Source organism: Microcebus murinus, chromosome 3 (genome assembly GCF_040939455.1).
Source record: "Microcebus murinus isolate Inina chromosome 3, M.murinus_Inina_mat1.0, whole genome shotgun sequence".
Lineage (NCBI taxonomy): Eukaryota > Metazoa > Chordata > Mammalia > Primates > Cheirogaleidae > Microcebus > Microcebus murinus.
The window spans coordinates 34,530,274-34,557,883 of record NC_134106.1 but is presented as its reverse complement, the minus strand read 5'-3'; the positions used below and the strand labels follow the sequence as shown (position 1 = coordinate 34,557,883).

Genomic DNA, 27,610 nt, shown 5'->3' with positions numbered 1-27,610 from the left:
CATATAGTCAAGTCATCTCTTAAAATTACTGAGCTTTGCTGCTATTTCATAAAAAGATGCTCTTTGCTAGTTGCCTTTGAGAACTTTTGAATTCTGAAAGACAGGTCAGATATAAAGTAGTTTTCCCTTTTATTTTTTGGCCTTTGTTTCTGGACATTTTGTCCCTGCAGTCAGTCTCAGCAAAAGTGTTCTCTGTTGAGTTTTATATCTCTTTAGTATGCAAAGTCTTGCTATAATTTTGATCTGTTCTTTAGAAATTCTTTCAAAAGATGCTTCATGTTGGGATTTTGATCTTTAATTTGTATTGCTTTGTATTGTGGTGGTGAGAATTTGAGGAGATTTAAAAATGTTTAAATTTCTGGTAGTGTTATTTTAAGCCTAAGTTAAAAAAATTAAATAATCAAAATGAAACACCAGGTGATAGAAATTTAAAAATCAATTGTATTATTCCTATTGCCTTTTAGTTCAATATTATAGAAATCCAATAGGTTTTTTAATAGTTTAAAAATAAAAAAGCAATATTTGAAATGAAGATGAAAGTCTTAGTGCTTTTACTCTGCAGATAAGGTGGATATTTTCAGAAGTCAGTAATTAATAGATCTCTGATAGGATTGACTACAACCCAGAACCTCAGTTTAATTCTGCTCTTTCACAGTGGACTGTTTCTTTTAATGTGTATGGGGTTTTTTTTTCTCTGCTGCCAATTTTAGAATTCAGTGGAAACTTTTTCTTGTCAATGCCTTTTCACTAACCAAAGTGCTTTTTTTCTCCCTTTTGGTAAGCAAGTCATTTTCAACATTATTATTTTTGCTTTTTTTTAAATTAAAACATCCCTCGTTGGAAAAAAGTATTAACATGCCACTCTGTCCTCAGTCCCACTACCCAGTTTCTTAGTGTTCTTCCAAAAATTTTCTGTGTACATATAAATATACACCCCCACATACATGTATATAAACACATACATGCATATGTATGTACACATACATAGTTAGAGATTTTCTTTTGTTGTTGTTTATTTCGGCATATTATGGGGGTACAGATTTTTTTTTTTTTTTTTTTAAGACAGAGTCTCACTTTGTTGCCCAGGCTAGGGTGAGTGCCATGGCGTCAGCCTAGCTCACAGCAACCTCAAACTCCTGGGCTCAAGCGATCCTCCTGCCTCAGCCTCCCAAGTAGCTGGGACTACAGGCATGCACCACCATGCCCGGCTAATTTTTTGTATATATATTTTTAGTTGGTTCATTAATTTCTTTTTATTTTTATTGGAGACGGGGGGGGGGGGGGGTCTCGCTCAGGCTGGTTTTGAACTCCTGACCTCAGCAATCCGCCCGCCTCTGCCTCCCAGAGTGCTAGGATTACAGGCGTGAGCCACCCCGCCCGGCCCAGATTTTAAGTTTGTTGTTGTTTACTGTTGCCCAGGCTGGAGTGCAGTGGTGTCATCTATAGCTCTCTGCAACCTCCAACTCCTGGGCTCAGTTGTTCCTTTTGCTTCAGCCACCCAATTAGCTGGGACTAGAGGTACGTACCACCACACCTGGCTAATTGTAAAATTTTTTTGTAGAGATGGGGTCTTGCTATTGCCCAGGCTGGTCTCGAACTCCCGGGCTTAGGCTTGCTGAAGTGCTAGGATTATAGGCATAAGATACCACACCCAGCTGATATTTTCTTTTTTAACTATATAACTGGGATCATTTTTTTTTTTTTTTTTTTTTGAGACAGAGTCTCACTTTGTTGCCCAGGCTAGAGTGAGTGCCGTGGCATCAGCCTGGCTAACAGCAACCTCAAACTCCTGGGCTCAGCAATCCTACTACCTCAGCCTCCCGAGGAGCTGGGACTACAGGCATGCACCACCATGCCCGGCTAATTTTTTGTATATATATATTTTTAGTTGGCCAATTAATTTATGTCTATTTTTGGTAGAGACGGGGTCTCGCTCAGGCTGGTTTCGAACTCCTGACCTTGAGCAATCCGCCCGTCTCGGCCTCCCAAAGTGCTAGGATTACAGGCGTGAGCCACCGTGCCCGGCTAACTGGGATCATTTTATACTCTTGTTCAGCAGTTTGCCTTTTTCAGTTGATGATACATCTTGAAGCTCTTTATAGCAGTTTATATAAATCTTATTCATTCTTTTAATTTTTTCAAGATTAAAACCATTTTTTTTTTTAAATTAGAGATGGGATTGTAGTCTGACTCCCAGGCTGGAGTGCATTGGGACGGGCATAGCTCATTGCAGTCTCAAACTCCTGGACTCACGTGATCCTCCTAGCTCAGGTTCCTGAGTAGCTGTGACTACAGGCCCGTGCCACCACATCCAACTGATCTTCATTCTTTTTAATATTTGTATAGTATTCCATCGTATGGACAGGCCATGATTCATTTGATAAATATCTGTTCTGTAGATTATAGTAATGGCTGTAATAGCCAATATTTATTTAATACTTAATATACTAATCGGTTGTTAGGTTTACAATACAATAACATGTATTTTGTGATTCAAGTCTCATTACAGTCCTATGAAGTAGTACCTTTATCCCCATCTTATGACTGAGATTTAGATAAATTAACTAATGTATCCAAACTCACACAACTGGTAAGTTGTGCCCTGGGTTCTGATTCTCGAGTCCCCACTCTACTCTGCCAAGGAATGGTTAGTTTGACTCTAGTTTTTCTTTTCTTTTCTTTTCTTTTTTTTGGGCACATTTGATAAGCTTTTAATTTGTACATCAGAAAATATATTAGGGCCAACAATTCTCTGGGGTTGACTCTAGTTTTTCAAAAATGCAAGCAGTGGTGCAGAGCACAGTCTTTTTCTTATATCTTTACAAATTGGTGTGGCGTACACATAGGTTAAAATTCTAAGTGAAAATAAGTTAAAAGGATTGTGCTTTAAACATTTTTTTTTTTTTTTTTTGAGACAGAGTCTCACTTTGTTGCCCAGGCTACAGTGAGTGCCGTGGCGTCAGCCTAGCTCACAGCAACCTCAAACTCCTGGGCTCAAGCGATCCTACTGCCTCAACCTCCCAAGTAGCTGGGACTACAGGCATGTGTCACCATGCCCGGCTGATTTTTTTCTATATATATTTTAGTTGGCCAATTAATTTCTTCCTATTTATAGTAGAGACAGAGTCTTGCTGTTGGTCAGGCTGGTTTCGAACTCCTGAACTCAAACGATCCGCCCGCCTCGGCCTCCCAGAGAGCTAGGATTGCTTTAAACATTTTTGTGATAGCTGGTGAGGATGTGTAGAGAGGGGAACCCTGGTATACTGTTGGTGGGAATGTAAATTAGTGTTACCACTATGGAGAACAGCGTGGAGGTTCCTCAAAAAACTAAAAATGGATCTGCCATATGACTCAGCAATTCCACTGCTGGGTATATATTCAAAGGAGGGGAAATCAGTGTGTGGAAAAGATGTCTGCACACCCATGTTTATTGCAGCAATAGTCACAACAGTCAAGATTTGGAGTCAACCTAGGGATCCATCAATGGAAGAATGGATAAAGAAACTGTGGTACATATAGACAATGGAATATTATATAGCCACAAGAAAGAATGAAATCCTGTCATCTGAAACAACATGAATGGAACTGGAGAACATCATATTAAGTGAAATAAGCCAAGCGCAGAAAAACACATCTTACATGTTCTCACTAACATGTGGGAGCTAAATATTAAAAACAGTTGATCTCATGGAGACAGACAAGTAGAATGATGATTACCAGAGGCTGGGAAAGGTAGTGGGGGGAGGGAGGATAAAGTAGGGATGGTTAATGGGTGCAAAAATATAGTTAGATAGGAATGAGAAATATTTGATAACACAACAAAATGACTATAATCAACAATAAGTTAGAGTAAACTGTTTTTTTTTGAGACAGTCTTGCTTTGTTGCCCAGGCTAGAGGGAGTGCCGTGGTGTCAGCCTAGCTCACAGCAACCTCAAACTCCTGGGCTCAAACAATCCTTCTGCCTCAGCCTCCCAAGTAGCTGGGACTACAGGCATGCGCCACCATGCCCGGCTGATTTTTTATATATATATTAGTTGGCCAATTAATTTCTTTCTATTTTTTTTATAGTAGAGACGGAGTCTCGCTCAGGCTGGTTTTGAACTCCTGACCTTGAGCAATCCGCCTGCCTCGGCCACCCAGAGTGCTAGGATTACAGGCGTGAGCCACCGCGCCCGCCCATGATTTTGTTTTGGTTGTCTTCTTTTAAAAAAAAAAAAAATGATGAGGACTTTGGATTTATATCTGAATGTGAGTTTTGAGCAGAGCACATAATTTGGTTTAATTGTAAAAGACAACTGGCCCCAGTGTGGAGGATATAAAGTCCAAGTGCAGGGGCGGAGCCAGCAAGGCCAGTTAGGACTGCTGTTGGAGATGCTGAGCACTTTCCTCGGCTAGCCCACAAAATCCTCTAGATCTGGTTTCACCTCAGTGCTAGGACTGCCTTGAGTCCTGGGGACCTAAAGGTCATGTTGGTCCAGGCTATGGTGGCAGGGTTTCCCTTTTTATTTTCTGGGTAAAGATATTGTTGTATTGCTCGGCATATTCAGTGCTTAATAATAAAGAAAAAGATACTATTGTATAAGCCAAGTTAGCTTCTGACATCATGGTATGACAAAGGTCCCTACCCATCCCCCACACCCTCTGTTGGTTGTCTGGAGCTGGGTGGGCAAACTGTGGCCTGCAGATGAACCCAGGCCCACTGCCTGTATTATGTATGGCCTCTGAGCTAAGCTTTAAACGGTGAAAAAAAAAAAAATCAAAAGAAGAATAACATTTTGTGACTTAGGAACATTATGTGACATTCACGTTTCAATGTCCATCAGTAAAGTTTTATTGGAACACAGCCATGCTTATTCTTTTACATATTGTCTACAGCAGCTTTCCTGCTACTTTGGCAGAGTTGAGTAGTTGCAATAGAAACTGTATGGCCTGCAGAGCCTAAAACAGTTGCTTTCTGGCTCTTTATGAAAAATATTTGCCAATCCCTGGTTTGGAACGGTGGTGTCACCCGGGCCTGGACTCACACTTTACCACTGCCCAGCTGTGTGGCCACAGGCACATTCCTATTCTAAGCTTGAGCTTCATCATCTGTAAAATAAGTTTCACAATAGTACCTGTGTTATTGGGTGGCTTTGAGGGTTGAGGATGGATGACTGATTCTTGTCTTCTAACCAGCCTGCTGCCCAATGCTGCCCTTGGATCCCACTGTGGCCCACCCTGACTCACAGATTGCTGTCTTTCCCTGAAGTACTGCCTTTAGTCAGAACTTACTATGGAATCATGGTAGTTCTGGTGGAGCAGGGGCTTTTACTTATATTTATGGCTGGTGTGGGAAATCAAGTATTTAGAAGCTGGGGACTATCTGTATTAATTTCAGAATGCTTAACCCCTCTTTATAACACTGCCCTATGATGATGTTCATACCCGAAATCCACCCTGGAGAACACCAGGACTCACTGGTTGGAGCTGATTAAGAGATGGTTTCCAGTGAGTAATTTGTTCTTTGTATCTATGCCGGAGAAAGCGCTGTTATTTCGGCCACCATTTACTCTGACTTGGTAAAGGGAGGTGGATGGGCGATCAAAACTGTAATAATTCACGAGATAGGTCCTACAGATCTGAAAATTCAAATTCCAAAATGCTCCAAATCTGAAATTTCTTTTTTTTTCCCCCCCATCTCACTGCACAAATCTGAAACTTTTTGAGCACAGACAAGGATGCTCAAAGGAAGTGCTCATTGGAGCATCGTGGATTTCAGATTTTCAGACTTGGGATGCTCAACTGGTATAATGAAAATATTCCAAAATCTGAAAAAATATGAAATCCAAAACACTTCTGGTCCTAAGCATTTCTGATAAGGGATACTCAAAACTGTATTAAGTCATGGACTGCCATTTTAATAAAATATTAAAAGTTTATGATTTTATGTGAAATAAAATGGAAAGTACACTACTTTTTTTTTTTTTTTTTTTTTTTTATTTAAGAGATAGGTTCTCACTTTGTTACCCAGGCAGGAATGCAGTGGAGATGGTAGCTCAGTGCAACCTCAAACTCTGGGGCTCAAGTGATCCTTTCACCTAGCCTCCCTAGTAGAAGTGGGTAGTACTACAGGGGCATGCCACCACACCCAGCTAATTTTTTTCATTATTTTAGAGATGGGTTCTCCCTGTGTTGCCCACACTGGAGTTGAACTCATCACCTTAAGCAATCCTCCTGCCTCAGTCTCCCAAAGTGCTGTGATTACAGGTATCAGCCCCTGGCCTACATTTTAAAAAGGGAAGAAAATTGTATGTATTAATATTAACTCAGTCATCCTTGAGGCATAACCAAGACACTCTTTGAACTCTGTGAAGCCATAAGACTAGTCTGCATGTCATTTTGTAAGTACCACCTTTGCTTTGTGTGTAATTCCTTGCATGTGTGAGATGGGAGTGGGTGAAATAAATGTTATGAAGCTCCTCCTATATGCCCAGCATTACATGAGTTGCCTTATTTATACAAAACCCTCTGAGGTTATTAATATCTCAGGTTATAGGTAAGGTGATAGATAAATCCAGTGACTGACTTAACATGAGAGAGTTGAGAATCAGCCCCCGTCTGGTTCTCAAGCTTGTGTGCTTAGCTGAAACTACATTGCTTTTTGTGCAGACAACAGCTCTATCTTTACAATGATGTGGGGAACTTTGACTCACATCTCAAGAACCAAATTAAGGACCAAATTGGAATTTAATTGATAATGGTTACATATGTCATTTAAGAACCAAGCAAATGAAAAAGCAGAATTTTTCAGTCCTTAGAATGATGAAAATTAAGTTTTATTAGCTAGCAGTACAGTATACAATGGACTTTTAAAACAAATTTTCCCTCTATCTGAATTAATCTGGATAATTTATTTAAATGTTGGTCCTAAGCCATCGTATCAAATGCTTTGAGGACTTTTTAAAATGTAAGAGACTGTTGAAAATAGCAAAATTTAGGCATTTAAAAAAATGAAGAATTTCTATGTCAATCAGTATGTGTTTTCTTTGAATACAACTACCAAAAACTTAAGAAGCAGAACAAATCAATCTGTGAAATAAAAGAAACACATCCTTTATAAAGGTAGAAGAGGAAATTGTGCATAAAAATCATTATGAAGTCTCTCAGGCATGTAAAAAAGTATAGATTATAGTACAACGGACACTTACCTGTGTACCCACCACCCAACTTAAGAAGTAAAATGGTGGCTCACACCTGTAAACCAGCACTTTGGGAGGTCACTAAGGGAAGCTTGCTTGAGGCCAAAAGTTCCAGACCAGGAAAACTTTGTCTCTAACCCCCCCCCCCAAAAAAAAAAGAAAAAGAAAGACAAAAAACATTAAAAATGCCATTGAAGTCCACTGGGTGCCTCTTTCCCATTGAAATCCCTCCCTTTTCCACAGATATTGCTACTTTCTGGACTGTGATGTCATTATTTCCATGCATTTAAAAATACATTTAACATATGCATGTACATACATGTATGTATCTACACATAAAATATGGTATTCTTTTGCATACTTAAAACCATTTATATAAATGGTATTGTCGATGAAATCTGCACCTTGCCATTTTAGTTTAACTTCATGTTCTGATGTTCATTTCTATAGCTGTAGTCCTTTCATTTTAACTGTAATGTAGTGGGCATTGATTTATTTGTTCTTCTGTGTGAAGAAATTTTGCTATTACTGTAGTGCTAGTGAATAGTTTTGTTCACGTCTCAGTGCACATATAGGAGAATTTAATGTGTCTACGCAGGACTGGAGTTACTGTATTCAACAGTATGCACATTTCTCCTAGATGTTGCTAAATAGCTTTCCAGAGTAGTTGTACTGACTTAGTCTCCTAATAGCAGTGAATAAGAATCCAGTTGCTCAATATCCTTGCCATTTCTCCTTGTTGTGAGACTTTAACACGTTGCTAATCTGGCAAATGTGAAATAATATCTCATTTTTTTAAAAATCAATTTTATTGGAGGGTGGGAGGGCAAGGGCAATATACATAACCTTAACATTTGTCCCCCACAATATGCTGGAAAAAATAAAAAATAAAGTAAAATAAAATAAATAATAAAAAATCAATTTTATTGATAAAATTTACATAAATTGCAGTGTACCTGTTTTTAAACGTGCAGTTCGATGACATTTGTCAAGTGTATATACCTGTGTGATTACCATCCCAAACAAGATACAGAATATTTCGTTCACTTCAAAAAGTTCTCCCCAGCCTTACTGTCTTAGGTAATCACTGATTTCTGTCACTTCAGATTATTTTTGCCTGTTACAGAATTTAAAATGACGAAAGTTGTATAGGATGTACTTTCTCACGTCTGGCTTCCTTTGATCAGCATACTGTTTAAAAATATTCATCCACGTTTGTTTGTATCATTAGTCCATTTTGTTTTCTTTTTTCTTTTTGGAGACATAGTCTCACTCTGTCTTCTAGGCTGGAGTGCAGTGGCATCATCATAGCTCACAGCAACCTCAAACTCCTGGGCTCAAGTGATCTTCCTGCCTCAGCCTCCCGAATAGCTGTGACTACAGGCACATGCCACCATGCCTGGCTAATTTTTTCTATTTTTGGTAGAGACAGGGTCTCGATCATGTTCAGGCTAGTCTCAAACTTCTGGCCTCAAGTGATCCTCCCACTTTGGCCTCCCAAAGTGCTAGAATTACAGGCATTGAGCCACTGTGACAGCCAGTTCATTTTTTTTTAATTGAGATATAATTCACATGATAAAATTTACCATTTCAAGTAAACAATTTGGTGGTTTTTACTATATTCACTGTATTGTGCAACCATCGTCACTATTCCAGAATGTTTCCATTATCCCCAAAAGAAACAACCTACTTGTTATTTGTCACTCCCTGTTCCCTCTGCTCCCATCCTCTGGCAACCACCTGTTTTCTGTTGTATGGATTTGCCTATTCTGGACATCTCATGAGTACGGTTATACAATGTGGGGGCCTTGTGTGGCATATTTCTTTCATTTAACATCACATTTTCAAGATTCATCCACGTTGTATTTCATTCATTTTATGATTGAATAATCTGTTGTGTGCTTATACCACATTTTGTTTACCCATCCATCAGTTGGTGGACATTGGGATTGGGATTGTTTCCACTTTTTGACTTTTATGACTGCTATGACCATTTGTGTCCAAGTTTTCATGGGAATATATGTTTTCATTTCTCTTGGGAAGATACCTAGGAATGGAATTGTTGGGCTGTATTGTAATTCTGTGTTCAACATCTTGAGGAAAATTCATTCCATTGTAGTATTCCACTGTAGGAATATACCATGGTTTATCATCCACTAGTTGATGGACATTTGGAGTGCTTCTTGTTTTTAGTTATGAATAAACCCATTATGAATATTCATGTAAAAGTGTTTTTGTGGACATATTTTTTCCCCTCTTGAATAAATACCTAGAAGTGGAATTACTGGATCATAGGGTAGGTGTATGTTTAATTTTTTTTTTTTTTTTTTTTTTGAGACAGAGTCTCGCTCTGTTGCCTAGGCTAGAGTGAGTGCCATGGCGTCAGCCTAGCTCACAGCAACCTCAATCTCCTGGCTCAAGCAATCCTTCTGCCTCAGCCTCCCAAGTAGCTGGGACTACAGGCATGCACCACCATGCCCGGCTAATTTTATATATATATATATATATATATATATATATATATATATATATATATATATATATTAGTTAGCCAATTAATTTCTTTCTATTTATAGTAGAGACGGGGTCTCGCTCTTGCTCAGGCTGGTTTCGAACTCCTGACCTCGAGTAATCCGCCCGCCTCGGCCTCCCAGAGAGCTAGGATTACAGGCGTGAGCCATCACGCCCGGCCTATTTTTAATATACAGACAAACTATCTTCCAAAGTGGTTGTACCATTTTATATTCCCACCAGCAGCATGTGAAAGTTTCAGTTGCTTCATGCCCTCACTAACACTAGGTATTGTTAGTCTCTTTAATTTCAGCTTATCTAATGGGAATATATGATACCTCATTGTAATTTTAATTTGTATTTTCCTGATTACTAGTGAGGTTGAGCATCTTTTCATATAATTTTTTGCCAAATGTCCTCTTTGTGGACTGTGTGTTCATATCCTTTGTCCATTTTTCTTTCTTTCTTTCTTTTTAAGAGACAGGGTCTTATTGTGTCACCCAGGTTGGAAGGAAGTGGCATGATTACAACTCCCCACAGCCTCAAACTCCTTGGTAGCCTCTTGAGTAGCTAGGACTACAGGCGTGCACTACCATGCCCAACTAATTTTTAAAAATTTTTTTGTAGATATGAGGTCTTGCTACATTGCCCAGTCTGGTCTCGAACTCGTGCCTAAAGTGATATTCCTGTCTCAGCCTCTCAAAGTGCTAGGATTAAAAGCATGAGCCACCTTGCCTGGCCCCATTTTTCTTTTTTTTCTTTTTCTTAATGACTAACTATACATCCCTAGAACTGATTTCTTTCAATTATGTTCTGACTGTGGCTGGTCTCTCATTTAGTTTATGGTGTTTTTTGGTGTATAGAAGTTGTACTTTTTAATAAACATACTTATTTTCCTTTATGGTTTGTGTGATTTTTAAGTTATTATTTAATAAAATATTCCATACTCTAAGATCATAAAGATTATTTACTATTTTCTGAAAAGATTTTTATATATTTATAAAAATGTTACTTAATTTTTATTTTGCAAATTTGGTCCTTAATCCACCTAAAATTATTTATGATGTGAGGGATTGAATTAATTTAATAGTTTCCTCATCACTATAGAATAGTCCAGTATTTACCCCACTAATCTGGAGAGGCTCGTGTGCCTATATCTAATTTCTGTAAGTATGTGGATCTATTTCTGTATTCACTATTCTCCATTAGTCTTCATATTCTTTTTTTTGTTGTTCCTGGAAGTGTCAGAAAATCTTTATATTCATTCCAGCATCAACGCTACACTGTCTTTTTTTTTTTTTTTTTTTTTTTTTTGAGACAGAGTCTCACTTTGTTGCCCAGGCTAGAATGAGTGCCGTGGCGTCAGCCTAGCTCACAGCAACCTCAAACTCCTGGCTCAAGCAATTCTGCTGCCTCAGCCTCCCGAGTAGCTGGGACTACAGGTATGCGCCACCATGCCCGGCTAATTTTTTCTATATATATTAGTTGGCCAATTAATTTCTTTCTATTTATAGTAGAGATGGGGTTTCGCTCTTGCTCAGGCTGGTTTCAAACTCCAGACCTTGAGCAATCCACCTGCCTCAGCCTCCCAGAGTGCTAGGATTACAGGCATGAGCCACGGAGCCTGGCCTAGCCTCATTTTCTTAATGGTGTCTTTTACTGTATTGAAGTTTTAAATTTTTATGAACTCTAATTTATTAATATTTTCCTTTTATGATTACTACATTTTGTGCCTTCCATAAGAAACTTTCCCGCTGCCAAGTCACAAAGATGATTCCTATGTTTTCTTCTAGCATTTACATTTAGGACTACCCTCTATCTCAATTTGTGTGTGTGTGGTATGAAGTAAGGATAGTAATGTATTGTCTCTAATTTTTAAAAAAATCAACACAACAAATACATCATTTCGTCCTGAATGTTTCCTTGGACTGATAAAATGCTAATAAACTCACCAATGATAAAATTTATTATACCATTAATTAGGCAAACAACATATTTTCTGAATACCTGTTAAGTTCCATGATTAGGCAATATAGTGATTTTTTTTTTTTTAATGTGACACAAGGCTGGACACGGTAGCTTATGCCTGTATTCCTAGCACTCTGGGAGGCTGAGGTGGGAGGATCACTTGAGGCCAGGAGTTCTGTACCAGCCTGAGCAAGATCAAGACCATTCTAAAAATAGAAAAACTAGCCAAGTCCAGTGGTGTGTGCCTATAGTCCCATCTGCTGGGGAGGCTCAGGCTAAGGATGGCTTGAGCCCAGGAGTTTGAGGTTGCAGTGAGCTGTGATGAACGCCATTGCACCCTAGCCAGGGTGAAGAGCAAGATTCTTGTCTTACAAAAAAAAAAAAAAGATAAGGATAACACAGCCCCATTTGCTTCCTTGCTGAGGAGACAGACCAGTAAATGTACAGCCACCACACAGTGTGATATGCCCGATGCTAGCGATGAACGCCGGCTGCTGTGGGCACACTGGGGAGAGTCAGCGTGCTGGGGACCTGAGGTGAGGCTTCCCGGGGCTGGTGATGCTTGAGCTCAGACTTGAAGGGCTGGTTGATGTTGGCCAAGAAGGCGGGGTAGATGTGCAAAGGCAAGAGGCGTGAGAAGACTGGGGACTGTGTTGCTTTCCATTAGTTGGAGCAGATGGTACAAGGCGGAGAGTGGCAGATCTGAAGCCTTGCATGACATAATCATGGATTTCGCTTTTATCTGCTGATTAGTTGGGAGTCAGCAATACCTCAGTACTTGCAGTTGAGCATTACTGCTTTTAGTACTGTGAATGTCTTTGTATTCATAAGGGTAGACTAAAACACAGTGTGTTGTTTCAGTAAGACCTTACAGTCTAGATGCTTTTAAATATCCCTATCTTTAATTAAAGCTTTTGTTTTTATGTACATGTTGGAAACTTTGTGCAGAAGTATCATTCATGTCCTGATGTATACAGTGAGTACTTGGTACACAGTAAGTAAGTAAAAATAATCTGAGTTGAGCTATGGGCTTTATTTTTATTTTATTTTTTAAATGTGTTTTGAGATAGTCTCTCTCTGTAACCCCTGCTAGAGTGCAGTGGCATCAGCCCAGCTCACAGCAACCTCAAACTCCTGGGCTTAAGTAATCCTGCCTTAGCCTCCCAAGTAGCTGGGACTACAGGCATGCATCACCATGCCCAGCTAATTTCTTTCTATTTTTTAGTAGAGATGAGGTCTTGCTCTTGTGCAGGCTGGTCTCGAACTCCTGGCCTCAAGTGGTCCTCCCAGAGTGCTAGGAATACAGGCGAGAGCCACCATGCCCAGTCTGGACATATTATTAATATTTGCCTCTGGTTAGAAAATAGCAAATAATGACATTAGAACAAACTGCCTCATTTTAAAAATATCATTTGTTGACGCGGCCCCCTCCATAGCGTCCGCCAAGCCCTCTGCTGTCACCTCTGAGCAGAAGGTGGCTGTGCCTCCTACATATGCTGAACTTGGCAGATCTGCCAGGGATGTCTTCACCAAGGGCTATGGATTTTTGGCTTAATAAAACTTGATTTGAAAACAAAATCCAGGAATGGATTGGAATTTACAAGCTCAGGCTCAGCCAACACCGAGACCACCAAAGTGACGAGCAGTCTGGAAACCAAGTACAGATGGAATGAATATGGCCTGACATTTACAGAGAAATGAGACAGTGACAATACACTGGGCACTGAATTTACTGTGGAAGATCAGCCTGCATGTGGCCTGAAGCTGACCCTCAATTCATCTTTCTCACCTAACAGGAGGGTGGGGAGGGGGATGCTAAAATCACGACAGAGTACAAGTGGGAGCACACCAACCTGGGCTGAGCCGGGCATTTCAGCATTGCTGGGCCTTCAAGCTGGGGTGCTCTGCTGCTGGGTTCTCAGGGCTCGCTGGCTACCAGATAAATTGTGAGACCACAGAGTCCCAGGTGACCCAGAGCAACTTTTTGTGGTTGGCTACAAGACTGATGGATTCCAGCTTCACACTAATGTGAATAACGGGACAGAGTTTGGTGACTCCATTTACCAGAAGGTGAACAAGAAGTTGGAGACTGCTGTCAAGCTCTCCTGGACAGCAGGAAACAGTAACACTCACTTCAGAATCACAGCCAAGTATCAGATCAACACTGGTGCCAGCTTCTTGGCTAAAGTGAACAACTCCAGCCTGTTAGGTTTATGATATACTCAGACGCTAATGCCAGGTACCAAACTGATGCTGGTAGCTCTGCTGAGTGGCAGTGACCTCAATGCTCGTGGCCATGAGCTTGGTCTAGGACTTGAATTTCAAGCATAAGTCACAACCATATAGTTGTTGAATGTTAAACTATTTTGCAGCATAGCTAGCATAGAATTTAGTGTATTCTTTTTTTTTTTTTTTTTAGAGACAGGGTCTTACTTCATTGCCCAGGCTGGAGTGCGGTGGTCTGATCATAGCTCACTGTAACCTAGAATGCCTGGTCTCAAGCACTCAAGCCATCGTCCTGCCCCAGCCTACCACCCACATAGCTGGGACTACAGGCGTGTACCACAACACTGGGCTAATTTTTAAAACATTTTCTGTAGAGATGAGATCTTATCGTGTTGCCCAGGCTGAAATGCATCTTTTAATGTTGTGTGTCTAGGATGTGAGTATTGGTAAATGCCATGTTAGACCTCCAGGTTAAAGATGACTCAGACTTAAGATGTTACTCTTTCAGAAGTGCAGAAGAAACCAAGTTCCAAAACAGGTGCTTTCAGCTGTAGAGTTTGGAACTTGGTGGCCCTTCTGGGATGCCAGGTTTCTTTTTTAATCTGGAAATGACTGCAAGTGGAAGCTGATGATGTGCTGATACTTTATAAATTCGTTTTGAGTAAATGAATAGAATTGTGACTTCCTGAGAATTGAGCCTTGGTTTCCTGACCCCAATTGTTGAGAGGCTCATTGCTTGATGGTGTGTATAAATTCACCAGAAAGGGGCTTTTTTAGATAGATCTTCATGACCTGTTCCCACCCCAGTCCATCATCACCTCTTTTGCATCAAAAGGTCTGCAGGGTGTGGTAGCTGTTTTATGCCATTTTGGGGTGGGGAGGTTGGATGTGATGAAGCCAGTAACCCAGAACTTAATTCCATCTGGTGTTGTGGTTTCTTGCCCTTGCACCAGAGTATGAAATAGCTTTCAGGAGCTCCAGCTATAAGCTGGGAAGAGTCTGTGTGGTTGTAGTCACATGGTGACAACACTCAGAATCTAAATTGGACTTCTGTTGCATTCTCACCACTCAATTTACTTTTTAGCAGTTTAGTGGGTACATTTTAGAGTCTTCCATTTTGTGTGGAATTAGATCCTCCCCTTCAAATGCTGTAATTAACATCACTTAAAATAAAGCCTGAATAAAATATTGAAACCTCAAAAAATTTTAAAATATCATTCGTTGAAATTCATTTTCCCAGGCCAAGTGTGGTGGCTCATGTCGGTAGTCCCAGCAAATTGGGAGGCCGAGGCGAGAGGATCACTTGAGCCCAGGAGTTCAATGCTACAGTGAGCTATGATCTTGCCACTGCACTTCAGCTTGAGTGACAGAGTGAGACCCTGTCTCTAAAAATAAAAGGAAATTCATTTTCCCAAGTTGTTCTGTAGATAAAAAAGTTTGGAAGTCAAAGTGATAAAACATTATTAAAAAAAAGAATTGATATCAATTTTTATGAGATGATCTTTTTTGAAGTGGTGGATCTCTTGATGTCCCTTCTGGTCTCAGAATTCTTTTACTGATGAATTGCCAATTAAATAAAAAGGGAGTAGAACCCAGCTGGTAGTTATATATGGAATAGGAACAGATTAAGTCTCGTGATGAGATTGGTTTTCTCACAGCATGTTTTAGGCAAGTGTGTGTATATTGGGTGGTGGTGAAGGTGCCATGGGAGATTGGCTGCAGCTGAAGACCCAGGGCCCCACCTGCAGTGGGGAAGGTGAGGCCTGGGAGGGCAGGTGCTGGTGGACCAGTCTGGGTTTCCATTGCTCTCATCTCTAGGAAGTTTTTAGTAGTGACAATCAGAACTGCAGATTTTGGGTTTCTATACTTGTATGTGTCTGTCCACCTACAACATGGTAGTCTTTTGAAAACACATTGCTTGGCTCTGGTGAAGAGAAGCATATTGTGATTCCTGCGGCACTTAGAGAGAAACGATGTCTCTGACTCCTGAGAGCCTCAGGTGAGGTACATATGGAACACAGATGGCTTGTGCACAGAACCAGTGCAAAGCCAAGGACAAAACAACCTGAGTCCTCTGTTAGAGGGCAATGAACGTGATCAGGGAAGCATGGGGTGGCTGAAATTCTTTATGTCATTTAGCTTCCAAAAGATAATTTCTGTCTTATTTTCTGTGAAGAAAATCAAGGGAATAGTCAAAGTGGCCGTCTCTTGTAATATGATATGTCTGGGTGGTTTTTTTTTTTTTTTTTTGAGACAGAGTCTCCCTTTTATTTTTTTTTTGAGACAGAGTCTCGGCTTTGTTGCCCAGGCTAGAGTGAGTGCCGTGGCGTCAGCCTAGCTCACAGCAACCTCAAACTCCTGGGCTCAAGAAGCGATACTACTACCTCAGCCTCTCAAGTAGCTGGGACTACAGGCATGCGCCACCATGCCTGGCTAATTTTTTTTTTTCTATATATATTAGTTGGCCATTTCTTTCTATTTATAGTAGAGACGGGATCTTGCTCTTGCTCAGGCTGGTTTTGAACTCCTGACCTCGAGCAATCCGCCCGCCTCGGCCTTCCAGATCTGAGTGGTTTTTCTTTCCTTCACTCCCTTTTCTGGTTAGGGAAAACTGCAGGGCCTCGGCCTGGAGCCTTCTGGCCCTCCCTTCTCATCTCTCCGGGAGGTCTGGGACAGTGGCTGAATGTCTGCCAGTGTCCTATGCCTGTTTCAGGCGTGCTGCGCATCTGCTCACATCCTTGTAGCTGTGACTCTGTGCCCCTCACCAGTTGGGGTGGCTTGTTGAAGGATTCTGCCATCATTTCATTTCATTCCCATACTCTGCTGCCAGGTGGGGCCTTCCATTTCTCATGCTTGGCCTCCTGACCCACCCATGCGTATCCCACAGCACACTCGCACACTTGGCCTCTTCCCAGCTCTTTTTTTTTTTTTTTTTTTTCATCTAGAACTGCAACCAAGTGATCTTCCCAGCTCTTGGGCCTGCAGCTTGCCTGGCACATAGCAACCACTCAAGAAATGCTTATTGAATGAGCGCCTTCCCTTGTTGCTAAATTGTCAATGAGCTCCCTTTGCCTTTAAAGCTGGAACTTGACTTTCAAAACCCTTCGCTATCAGGCTTCTGTGCAGGCACCCACCGTAATTCCTACAGTCTCTTCTACTTCCTAATACACACCTTGCTTTGCATCCTAGCGGGCTTTCTGTTCCCTGAGCACCATGATGCTTTTCCGTGCCCATGCCTTTTCTGACCTGGGCCCTCCTTTTGATTTTCCACTGTCACTACTTGATTTCGAGTCTTTGTTTTGGTTTTTGCATATTTTAATAGTCCCCTAACTAGACCTACTGCTTTCATTCTCTCCTTGAGCAGAAATATCCATGCTACAGACCCAGCTCCCCAGCTGCGCCATGGATTTAGCCCGAAGCCTCTTTCCTCATCTATAAAATAGGGATAATACAATAGTGATGACCAACTTCTGTGACCTGAAGGGTCATAATAATATATACTTAAAAGTTATTTTAAAAATCATGTTGTTAGTACTTCAATATATTTCATTTGTGAAAAATCCAACTATTCATAGATTCTTTCATATATATATATATACACACACAAACACACAGAGATGGGGTCTTGCTATGTGGCTCAGGCTGGTCTCAAACTCTGTGATCCTCTTGCTTCAGCCTCCTGAATAGCTGGGACTATAGACGTGTGCCACCATACCCAGATTATTCATAGATTTTTTTTTTTTTACTTTTTTCTGATTTTGCTTATGCTTGTCTTTCCATGCCAAATTAAATTAGCACTTTCTCAAAGAAGCCTTTCCTAAATCCCAAGATGAAAGAAAATTTACCTTCTTCTGAACTTAATATATGTTAGTTACAGCATTTATCACTTTCTACATTTTATTTTTGAATTTATATGGATAGGATTGTTGTTGGGGAGGGTATATCTTACCTTTCACTAGGTTGTAAACTCTTTGAGGATAAGTTTTACCTTTTTTTTTTAACCTTCATATATATATATTTTTGAGACAGAGTCTTGCTCTGTTGCCCGGGCTAGAGTGCCATGGCATCAGCCTAGCTCACAGCAACCTCAAACTCCTGGGCTCAAGCAATCCTTCTGCCTCAGCCTCCCGAGTAGCTGGGACTACAGGCATGCGCCACCATGTCCAGCTAATTTTTCCCATATACTTTTAGTTGTCTGACTAATTTCTTTCTATTTTTAGTAGAGATGGGATCTCTCTCTTGCTCAGGCTGGTCTCGAGCTCTTGACCTTGAGCGATCTGCCCGCCTCGGCCTCCCAGAGTGCTAGGAATACAGGTGTGAGCCACTGCGCCTGGCCAACCTTCATATTTTGAAATACATTTATACTTAAAAGAAGTTGTGAAAATAGTACGGAACCAGATGTGGTGGTGCTTACTGGAGTCCCAGCTGCTTGGGAAGCTAAGGAGGGAGGATCCTTTAACCCAGTTCTGGGCTGTAGTGCGCTATGGGGTGTCTACACTAAGTTCCGCAGCACTGATCAGTAGTGGGATTGGGCCTGGGAATAGCCACTACACTCCAGCCTGGGCAACATGGTGAGACTTCATCTCTTAAAAAAAATGTGTGAAAAATAATACTGAGAGTTTTGGTGTACCTCATCTAGTTTCCCTAATGATATTATGTAATAACATCTTACAGAACTGTAGTTAAACAAGAGGGCAAATCTCTGGTCCAGCACGCAGCTGGGTATCTTGTCCATAGCTATAGTTAAATTCTTTTTTTTTTTTTTTTTTGAGACAGAGTCTCACTTTGTTGCCCAGGCTAGAGTGAGTGCCATGGCATCAGCCTGGATCACAGCAACCTCAATCTCCGGGGCTCGATCCTACTGCCTCAGCCTCCTGAGTAGCTGGGACTACAGGCATGCGCCACCATGCCCGGCTAATTTTTTGTATATATATTTTTAGTTGGTCAATTAATTTATTTCTATTTTTGGTAGAGACAGGGTCTCGCTCAGGCTGGTTTCGAACTCCTGACCTTGAGCAATCCTCCCGCCTCGGCCTCCCAAAGTGCTAGGATTACAGGCGTGAGCCACCACGCCCGGCCTATAGTTAAATTCTATCTTTAATTTTTCTTTATATGCTTCTACATGGCTCTGTAGAGCCTGGCATACAGTAGGCACTCACTTATGAGCTTTATTGCATGACAAATGAATTAATGTGCTCCATGGGGGTAGAACCACATCCAAGTTAATGTACTGTCATCCCATTCTTACTCAAGGACAGCATCATCCTGGTTGACCTGTCTCAAGACACTCAGACTACAGCCATGGACATTTCCTTCCTACCTTTCTGTGATAAATGCCCACACTCTGGGATTTATTTCAAAATAACTCATGAAGAGGGCAATGAATAAGGGTGTGGAGGGGGCAGAACTGGCTATGGGCTGATGGTTGATGGGGCTGCGGGTTTGGGGGGTTACGATACTATTCTATCTTCTTTTGTATGTTGAATGGTCTCAATTCTCCATCTCAAAAGTTTGAAGAACCAAAGCCTATTATGCTTTTTTTTAAAAAAATTAGATAATACTTAACTTATATTTCTTTTTTTTTCTTATTTTTTTTCAGTTGACAGACTTCTTAGTTCAGGTGAACAAAGCCTATTATACTGACAAGAGTATCAAAAAACCGTTTTTTTTTTCCTGAGGTTTTAGAGTCCGTCTCTAAAGTCACACTAGGGCCGGGCGTGGTGGCTCACACCTGTAATCCTAGCTCTCTGGGAGGTGAGCAGGTTGCTCATGGTCAGGAGTTCGAGACCAGCCTGAGCAAGAGCGAGACCCCGTCTCTTTACTATAAATAGAAAGGAATTAATTGGCCAACTAATATATATAGAAAAAATTAGCTGGGCATGGTGGCGCATGCCTGTAGTCCCAGGTACTCTGGAGGCTGAGGCTGAAGGATCACTTGAGCCCAGCAGTTTGAGGTTGCTGTGAGCTAGGCTGACACCACGGCACTCACTGTAGGCTGAGCCACAAAGCGAGACTCTGTCTCAAAAAAAAAAAAAGGAAAGAAAAGAATAATAGCAGCCCTTACAGACTGTGGGGGGAGCCCAGTTCTCCCTAGTCAATCCTAAAGACTCCGGAGGAATGACCTTTCTATTTATCATTATCTGTATCCCGCCACATATCCTGAAGAAATGGCCACTCAAACAGGGACTTGAGGAGACAAAATAATATCAAATGAGGAACATAAAATAACAAGTATACATTGATCACAGATATAAGGAAATACATAAATCCCAGCAGGGATTCGATGTATGACTTAATGAGTACATTTATTGACCTGCTGTGTATTAACTGCGTGCCATGAGCTAGTTACTTCTTTTTGCCTCAGTTTCCTCATTGACAGGTGGCGATAATAAACCTCCTGCATACAGTTGTGAGAATAAAATGAATTAATGTATATAAATTTATAGAGAGACGCTTGGCACTTGAGTAAGTGCTCAGTGTGTCTATTTATTGTCACTGATCTAGGTTGGAAGATAAAAAGGCATGAATGGTATAGATTTTTTTTTTTCTGTAGGGTAATTAAAGTGTGTAAGAAAAAAATAAAGTCTAAAAAAAATCCTACCTTTTTCTCACTTAACTGATTGTTTTGGAGAAAACTCTTACTAAGGACATGAAAGAGACTCTGGGTTGTGGTGGATGTTGATGTGCGGTTTGTTGGAAATTTTTATTATGCCATGTGTTATCCCATTGTACCTGCCTGTTAGAAAAGTGATTGGAGACGCCTGTACGTTTAAATATGAAAGTGTGGGGTAGAAGGGTGTGACTTTTCCCTTTGTGGCACTCCTGGGATTGTCTAGGGCTGATTCAAGCTGCTGACAACTCTATCATGGTGATTGCTCTTCGAGTTGGCCCATGCTTTTCACTTTTTCTTTAAAAATGTTTTCAAATTGGAAAAATAATATGTGCCATGGCAAAGCATTTAACCGTACAAAAGGGAATAAAATAAAAAAGAGAGTTTCCATCCTGCATCAGGCTCAAGGGTTCCCTACCTACAGGAACCAGTGTTAACAGTTTCTTGAGTACCTTGCAGGCACACACACACACACACACACACACACACACACACACGCACGCACACGCAGTTGTAGCATACTGTGGGTCCTGTTCTGCACCTTGCTTAACCATACATCCTGAAGAATATTCCACATCAAAACAAGTGATAATACCTCATTCCTTTTTTTTTTTTTTTTTTTTTTTTTTTTTTTGAGACAGAGTCTCGCTTTGTTGCCCAGGCTAGAGTGAGTGCCGTGGCGTCAGCCTAGCTCACAGCAACCTCAAACTCCTGGGCTCGAGTGATCCTTCTGCCTCAGCCTCCCAGGAAGCTGGGACTACAGGCATGCGCCACCATGCCCGGCTAATTTTTTATATATATATCAGTTGGCCAATTAATTTCTTTCTATTTATAGTAGAGACGGGGTCTCGCTCTTGCTCAGGCTGGTTTTGAACTCCTGACCTTGAGCAATCCGCCCGCCTCGGCCTCCCAAGAGCTAGGATTACAGGCGTGAGCCACAGCGCCCGGCCCTCATTCCTTTTCATGGCTACATATTATAAGGTTGAATCATATAAAATTGCTGATATTTGAATGTTGGCCAATTTCATATGATTTGAGCCAATACTAACTTTTTTTTTTTTTGAGACAGAGTCTCGCTTTGTTGTCCAGGCTAGGGTGAGTGCTGTGGTGTCAGCCTAGCTCATAGCAACCTCAAACTCCTGGGCTCAAGCAATCCTTCTGCCTCAGCCTCCTGGGTAGCTGGGACTACAGGCATGCGCCACCATGCCCGGCTAATTTTTTTTTCTATATATATTAGTTGTCCAATTAATTTCTTTCTATTTATAGTAGAGACAGGGTCTCACTCTTGCTCAGGCTGGTTTTGAACTCCTGACATCAAGCAATCCTCCCACCTCGGCCTCCCAGAGTGCTAGGATTACAGGCGTGAGCCACCGCGCCCAGCCTCACCTGAGGATAAAAAAAACAAAAACTGAAAAGCAGGAGCCACTCCAAACTAATTAAATCAGGGTCTCTGGGGGTGAGCTGAGCATTGCCTTAGCAGTTCCCCTGGTCTTGCCAGAGAACAGAGCATTACAGGCGTGAGCCACCGCACCCAGCCCCAATACTAACTTTTGAAAATATATTTACATAATCAATCTCCTGCATATAGGCATTCATATTGTTTTTTATTCTTAGGTAATACAAACAATGGATCTTGTGCAGGTTCTTGTGTATATGTGAGGATGCATATATAGGATGCGTTCTCAGAGTGGATGAACAGCTCCGTCTCCTGTGCGGTAGTAAGCTTGATTGATCCTGCCAGTTGCTTTTTTAAGTGGTTCTAATGATTTATACTGCAGCCTGCAGTGTCTAAAAATCTAAGAATTTTTGAGAGAAGAAAGAATGGAGCATTCATTTCTGCCTTCTCTTTGCATTCAGGAAGGCTTTCTTTTTTCCTTTTGAAACAGGGTCTCACTCTGTTGCCCTGGGTATGCTGCAGTGGTGTCATCATAGCTCACTGCAGCCTCAAACTCCTGGGTTCGAGCAATCCTTCTGCCTCAGTCTCCCAAGGAGCTGGGACTACAGGCATGCACCACAATGCCTGACTAATTTTTCTATTAATATTTTTTTTTTTTTTTTTTTTGAGACAGAGTCTCGCTTTCTTGCCTAGGCTAGAGTGAGTGCCATGGCGTCAGCCTAGCTCACAGCAACCTCAATCTCCTGGGCTCAAGCAATCCTGCTGCCTCAGCCTCCCGAGTTGCTGGGACTACAGGCACGAGCCACCATGCCCGGCTAATTTTTTATATATATATATTAGTTGGCCAATTGATTTCTTTCTATTTTTATAGTAGAGACGGGGTCTCGCTCAGGCTGGTTTTGAACTCCTGACCTTGAGCAATCCGCCCGCCTCGGCCTCCCAGAGTGCTAGGATTACAGGCGTGAGCCACCGCGCCCGGCTATTAATATTTTTGATAGAGACAGGGTCTTGCTCAGGCTGGTCTCAAACTCCCGAGCTCAAGCAATCCTCCTGCCTCAGCCTCCCAGAGTGCTAGTATTACAGGCGTGAGCCACTGCGCCCTCAGGAAGGCCTTGAACTGATCTCCTTTTGAGTGTGAAGGGAAGACTTTGAGCCCAGAGCTGGTTTGTAGTAATAATAATAACAGTCGCAATTTATTGAGCACTTACCTTATGCCAGGCAGTGTTCTAAGCTCTGTACACATATCACATATTGTTTCATTTAATTCTTATGACAACCTGAGAAGTAGGTGTATGATTATCAGCACTTAATCCATGAGGAAAATTCAGTAAGACAGAGTAGTTTATCCAGAGTTCTGCAGGAGGTTAAGAGTGGATAAGGGTTGCCTGCCTTGAGATTCTGCTGTCTTCTCCCTTGTTCCCTTTGTTTGATGTTTAAATGAAGGATATATTATTTTTATAATGATTGGAGTAGTTGTTGGGGTTCGGATTCATATAGCATTTCCTTATGTTACATTCTTACACATTGTGATATCGTACTTGCTTTTAAATATATTATAATTACGTATGTATATAAGTGTATAATAAGTATAACATATGTATATAATAACTTTCAGATGGTTTTCTGTGCCGTCCTACGTTTGTGTAACTCATTTTGCATTTTCAAGTCAGTTATTCAGTAAAAATATTCTGCTTTCAGCTGTCATTATGTTCATTTTCTTAGTTGTCCCTATATATTGAATTTAATCAGGTTCTGCTTGATGTTAATGACAAGAACAATCATCTTAAATTCTTTTGAGGTAAAGCAAAATATAAATCGAAAATTTATTATTGGCAAGGTCAGCACCATTTTTTTTTCAGTGACCCAGTGGGTAGTGTGGCTGAGCCATCCAAAGTGCTGGATTAAAGCTGCAAACTCTTTAGGGGTGTGGGTTTGAATCCCACCACTGCCCATATGTTTGTTTTTTATTATAAAATTGTGGTAAAACACACATAACATGAAATTTATCATCTTAACCTCTTTTAAGTATATAGTTCAATAGTATTAAGTACATCCACATTGTTATGAAACAGATTTTTGGTACTTTTTCATCTTACAGATCTGAAACTCAATACTCGTTAAACAAGAGCTCCCCATCTTTCTTCTTCCCCCAGCCCCTGGTAACCACCATTCTACTGTTTCTGTGAATCTGACTACTTTAGACACCTTATGTAAGTGGGATCATACAGTATTTGTCCTTTTGTGTTGGCTTATTTCACTTAGCATAAGGTCCTCAAGGTTCATCTATGTTGTATTATGTGAAAGATTTCCTTCCTTTCTTAAAATTTTATTCTTTTAGAGATGAGGTCTTTTTTTTTTTTCTTTTTTTTTTTTTTTTTAAGACAGAATCTCGCCCTGTTGCCCAGGCTAGAGTGAGTGCCATGGCGTCAGCCTAGCTCACAGCAACCTCAAACTCCTGGGCTTAAGCAATCCTCCTGCCTCAGCCTCCCGAGTAGCTGGGACTAACAGGCATGCACCACCATGCCCGGCTAATTTTCTCTATACATATTAGTTGGCCAATTAATTCCTTTATATTTATAGTAGGGATGGGGGTCTTGCTCTTGCTCAGGCTGGTTTCGAACTCCTGAACTTGAGCCATCCGGCCGCCTCAGCCTCCCAGAGTGCTAGGATTACAGGCGTGAGCCACCACGCCGCCTAGAGATGAGGCCTTGCTTTGTTACCTAGGCTGCAGTTTGGTGGCATAATTCAGTCGTACCTCACTGCAGCCTCGAGTTCTGGGCTCAAGCAATCTTCCCAACTCAGCCTTCTGAGTAGCTGGGATTACAGACTCAAGTAGGATTTCCTTCCTTTTTAAGGATGAATAATATTCCATTCTGTGTATATGCCAGATTTTTTTATCCATTTGTCAGTGGAAATTTGAGTTGCTTCCATATCTTGGCTACTATGAATAGCACTTGGCCATTATGACTTTGTATTTGTGAACATGGGTATGCAAATAAGTCTGTGAGACCCTGCTTTCAATTCTTTTGGATATATATCCAGAAGAGGGATTAATGGATCATATGATATTTCTATTTTTAAGGAACCTCCATATATTTTGCGTGGTGAACGCACCATTTTATAATCCCACTAACAGTGCACTAGAGTTCATCCTCACCAACACTTCTTATTTTCTGGGTGTTTTTTTTTTTTTTTTTTTTTTTTTTTTTTTTTTTGAGACAGTCTGGCTTGTTGACCAGGCTAGAGTGAGTGCCGTGGCGTCAGCCTAGCTCACAGCAACCTCAAACTCCTGGGCTCAAGCAATCCTGCCTCAGCCTCCCAAGTAGCTGGGACTACAGGCATGTGCCACCATGCCCGGCTAATTTTCTATATATATTAGTTGGCTAATTAATTTCTTTCTATTTATAGTAGAGACGGGGTCTTGCTCTTGCTCAGGCTGGTTTCGAACTCCTGACCTCAAGCAATCTGCCCGCCTCAGCCTTCCAGAGTGCTAGGATTACAGGCGTGAGCCACCGCACCCGGCTTCTGGGTGTTTTTGTTTGTTTGTTTTTTGGGTAGTAGCCATTCTATGGATATGAGGTGATACCTCATTGTATGTGTGTGTTTTCTTTTTTTCTTTTTTTTTTGGATACAGAATCTCGCCCTGTTGCCCAGGCTAGAGTGAGTGCCGTGGCATCAGCCTAGCTCACAGCAACCTCAAATTCCTGGGCTCAAGCAATCCTGCTGTCTCAGTCTCCCGAGCAGCTGTGACTACAGGCATGCGCCACCATGCCCGCCTAATTTTTTTTTCTATATTTTTAGCTGGCCAGTTAATTTCTTGCTATTTATAGTAGAGATGGGGGTCTCACTCTTGCTCAGGCTGGTTTCGAACTCCTGACCTCAAGCAATCCGCCCGCCTCAGCCTCCCAGAGTGCTAGGATTACAGGCGTGAGCCACCACACCTGACCTCATTGTGGTTTTTTTTTTTTTTTTTTTTTTTTTTTGAGACAGAGTCTCACTTTGTTGCCTAGGCTAGAGTGAGTGCCGTGGCGTCAGCCTAGCTCACAGCAACCTCAGACTCCTGGGCTCAAGCGATCCTTCTGTCTCAGCCTCCCAAGTAGCTGGGACTACAGGCATGCGCCACCATGCCCGGCTAATTTTTTCTATATATATTAGTTGGCCAATTAGTTTCTTTCTATTTATAGTAGAGACGGGGTCTCGCTCTTGCTCAGGCTGGTTTTGAACTCCCGACCTCGAGCAATCCGCCCGCCTCGGCCTCCCAGAGAGCTAGGATTACAGGCGTGAGCCACCGCGCCCGGCCCTCATTGTGGTTTTGATTTGCATTTCTCTGATGATTAGTGATGGTGAGCATCTTTTCATATGCTTATTGGCTGTTGGAATATCATCTTTTGAAAAATGTCTATTCAAGTCCACTATTTGATTTTTTTGTCATTGAGTTGTAGGAGTTCTTTCTCTCTTTCTCTTTCTCTCTTTCTCTCTTTCTCTCTTTCTCTCTTTCTCTCTTTCTCTCTTTCTCTCTTTCTCTCTTTCTCTCTTTCTCTCTTTCTCTCTTTCTCTCTCTCTCTCTCTCTCTCTCTCTCTCTCTCTCTCTGTTGCCCAGGCTGGAGTGCAGTGACACAATCATAATTCACTGCAGCCTCCAACTCCTGGGCTCAAGTCATCCTCCTGCCTCAGCCTCCCAAGTAACTAGGACTACAGATGTGTGCCACCTGGCCTGGCTAATTTTTCTAGTTTTTGTAGAGACGGGGTCTTGCTGTGTTGCCTGGGCTTGCCTAGAACTCCTGGCTTCCAGTGATCCTTCCACTTTGGCCTCCCAGAGTGCTGGGATTACAGACATGAGCCACCATGCCCAGCCCTCGGGACCATTTTTAATGGCAGTCTTTAGTTGTTATCCAGGAGAACCAATAGGCTTCTTGTGGCTATGGAATGCCCATCCCAGGCCTTTGCATTCTATCAAAGTCACGAATATTGTACTGGACAAACATCTACAGAGCACTTGCTAAGTGTCTTATGGGCTTGGGAAGTGAGGGCAAAAGATACAAACATGAATCAGGCAGGGAGCTCTCGGGGGTGATATGAATACTCTCTATCTTGATAGCAATTTGGGTTATACATTTGTCAAAACTCAGTAAATATATACATGAGGTTTGGAGATTTCCTTTTATATAAAGTTTATATTAAAAGAGAAAAACTAAACAAATATTAAATTCTAGTTAATGATATGCACTCTGAAATTTTAAAGGGAGGTGTCTCTTACTTATTTTGAAATGCATAAAAAGATTAATGAATGGATAAAGGAGTGAATAGGTGATAAGCAAGCGTATTTAAAATATTAATGAATCTGCTCCATGTTTGAAAGTTTTCATAATAAAATGTTGGGGGGAAAGATGAGAAGATGACTGGGGAAAAGAATCCGTATTCAATAAATGGTGCTGGGAAAATTGGATAGCCACCTGTAGAAGAATTAAACAGGATCCACACCTTTTGCCGCTCACAAAAATCAAGTCACAGTGGATAACAGACTTAAAACTAAGGCATGAAACTATAAGAATTCTAGAAGAAAATGTTGAAACAGACATTGGTCTAGGCAAAGAATTTATGAAGAAGACCCCAAAGGCAATCACAGCAACAAAAAAAATAAATAATTGGGACCTGATTAAAATAAAAAGCTTCTGCACAGCCAAGGAAACTATCACAAGAACAAACTGACAACCTACAG

At 41.2% G+C, this 27,610-nt stretch overlaps 1 protein-coding gene and 1 pseudogene across 1 annotated transcript in view; both read left to right on the top strand.

The window, feature by feature from the left end:
* The window catches only part of KCNG3 (potassium voltage-gated channel modifier subfamily G member 3), a 45,136-nt gene that overhangs the window by 6,394 nt on the left and 11,132 nt on the right, over positions 1-27,610 (top strand). The window lies entirely within an intron of this gene.
* Positions 12,124-13,989, top strand: LOC142870002 (non-selective voltage-gated ion channel VDAC1 pseudogene; annotated as a pseudogene).